A 2,738-nucleotide genomic window follows, 5' to 3' on the forward strand; every position below is an offset into this window, starting at 1 on the left:
CTAATGCCATCTATCCTGCATTAGCTACCAGAGCACAAACGGCAGATAATGTCACGCGGAAATGTCTATTTTGATATCAACGTCGGTATTGGATGAGGCTGGTGCCGCCGTGAAGTGTAGACGTCGATCTTATCTGACGTATAGCGGATGTACATTCTGCTATCGCGATGAATCCTGCCTCTTCTGTGTGTAAATCTCTGAGCAAATCGTGACCGTCTTCTGGACTTTGTTATTTTAGTTTTTCACACTTCCCCGAAGTTGAGTGTGCTTCTAACTTACCTATTATGTTACATTGAACCAACCAGAAGAGTTTGTTGGCAACGAGAAAGTGTCTTTCCAGGGCAGTGGATGCGCATGTTGATAACGGTCGATAAAATCAAGCAAGATAAAGCACCCACTGAATAGCAACGTGAAACTCCAGAGTGTGAAGAAAGTTACCACCTCACCATGCAAATTGAGTATTCCTGGGCCTAGCTCTCACAGTTCATGACCTTGTATTGTCACTTTATCAGGGAAACAGGCAATTTCGATATACTACGCTGCCTACGCCTGATGCCCTTTGAATAACCTTAATCCTACATGCAACCCACAACCGTCTCTCGATACTTATCGATTTAATCACTTCTTTCTGAGGCTTGTATCTTACCGTCACAGACAAATCATGAAAATTCATTGCTTAATTTCCTTCTGTTATTCTACAGGCTACCGTACACAAACATACAAAGTAGCGCTGGTAGTAAAAGGTATCTCCTTCGTAGAGGCCTACCTATTAGCAATGCGACGCCACACGTTTAAGTACAACAGACAGCACTTGTACTTTCAGCACCAAGGACAGGATTAGAAGAAGCTCCCGTGTACGGAACGAGAATTTCACACAATGCTTATACTCTATAATTCAAGGTACACAAACATACAAAGTAGCGCTGGTAGAAAAAAGTATCTCCTTCGTAGAGGCCTACCTATTACTATTAGTAATGCGTCACATGTTCAAGTACAACAGACAGCACTTGTACTCTCAGCACCAAGGACAGAGTATGGAAACTCAAGCTTACGAGACAAGAATTTCACGCAACGGTTTTATTTTATCAGATTCTATGTGAATTGAAGTGAACGCGCCTAATCCATTGACACGAAAATGTTTTGTGCTCACAGATGTGTTTGAATCCGCTGCATGGGGTCTTTGCACTCACGTGATCATGACGTCAGTGTTGCCCGCCATGTTGGATGGTTAAACGCGGAGGCCACCAGGGAAATTTTAACCCGTATCTTACACTACAGTCACGTACTAACTATGACATCATTCACAACCAAATCGATTGGCCTCTGACTTGCGGGGTGGCTATGACGTCACGTGCAAATACTTTATTGAACATTTGACCTTGACCGAGATAATCCGTCCGTCTGGCAGCTGTAGTATATCCATATATACTCCATGGACGACATTTTACGACATTTAGCATAAGACTCTGTAGGTCTAATAATGTAAAGCATACATACAATGAACGACATGATTATTGCTAGAACGTGGGTTGAGGCAGTCATAACGGAAAGGAGGTTACGCCCTCCTCTCGGTCTTGAAGACAGAGTGACTCCATTGATCCAACTCCGTTAGTCACCGATTAAAGCGATCAAAGACATGGTTATTATGTGCTGAACTGGGGTGAAATTCTTTACGATTTGTTATATCAGTGGACATCTGTTATATAATAAAACTACACACTTTGAAAAGGAGCAGCCCCTTCATTAATGGCTGTAACAACGCACAAATTACCGAAAAATAATGTTGTTAAATCGGTATCTATCTATATATGTATATATCTTTAGTGTGGATTGGCCTAGATCGTAATAAAGTGGCATTTTTTGTGAATGAATTTAAAGGGAAAGTTCCTTTTGTGTACATGGACAATAGTCTTAGATACTCCATAGCAACGCTGGGAAATTAGAGCAGAAGCAACACTGTTCTTTTCATTTGTTAGTCATGGTGAACAAGTATCTCTGATATGAAAAAAAAACAAGACAATACATTTTCGATGAAAAGCAAGAAAATCTCGATGATGGAACGCAAATAGCTTAATGTCATGATGCTGCAATCTGTTGGCCAAAAAAGTTTAAAACACACAATTTTCCCGTAGCATTCGTGAAATAATCCGCTCACATTTATATACAATATGTGTGACTTTGTGCTTCAAACTCAGCTACAAAGAGTGTACTAGCATCGCTGGGCCCCGAACATAATATTCGGTGCAGTTCGTCATATAGGAACCGTTTTTATATTTCTTTACAACTTGTTAAACTATTCATCAAATCAACGACCATTCGCGGCGTTCATTGATGCTAATTTATCACCTTCCCGATGGAGGCATTTTATACCTCCTTCGTCCGAGGCAGTTAAACGTAAGCCTCCATTAGAGATTGCCTAACTCGTTTTAAACAGCTTTGTACGGGGCATAATGACATGGCGCCTACGAGTTGTGGACAGAAAATATGCAAGAGGAGAGCATTGCTACAGCCTACAGCATATAAATAGGTCCTAAAAAAACAGTGCGTGGCCGTTTTTCCACACATAACTCGGTCTGAATTATTGCCCCTCTACGATGACATAGTGTTTTTCTTACTGAATATTGGGTTGTTTTGCAGATGAAGATCTAATTAATCCACGCAGCTTCCCCGCCACAGGCACATAATCGTGCCACTCATATGACGTAAGTAGTCTCCGCCAATGACAGCCCTCCTCCAAG

The sequence above is a fragment of the Branchiostoma belcheri genome, unplaced genomic scaffold (genome assembly GCF_001625305.1).
Source record: "Branchiostoma belcheri isolate BF01 breed outbred unplaced genomic scaffold, Haploidv18h27 scaffold16, whole genome shotgun sequence".
NCBI classification, from domain to species: Eukaryota; Metazoa; Chordata; class Leptocardii; order Amphioxiformes; family Branchiostomatidae; genus Branchiostoma; species Branchiostoma belcheri.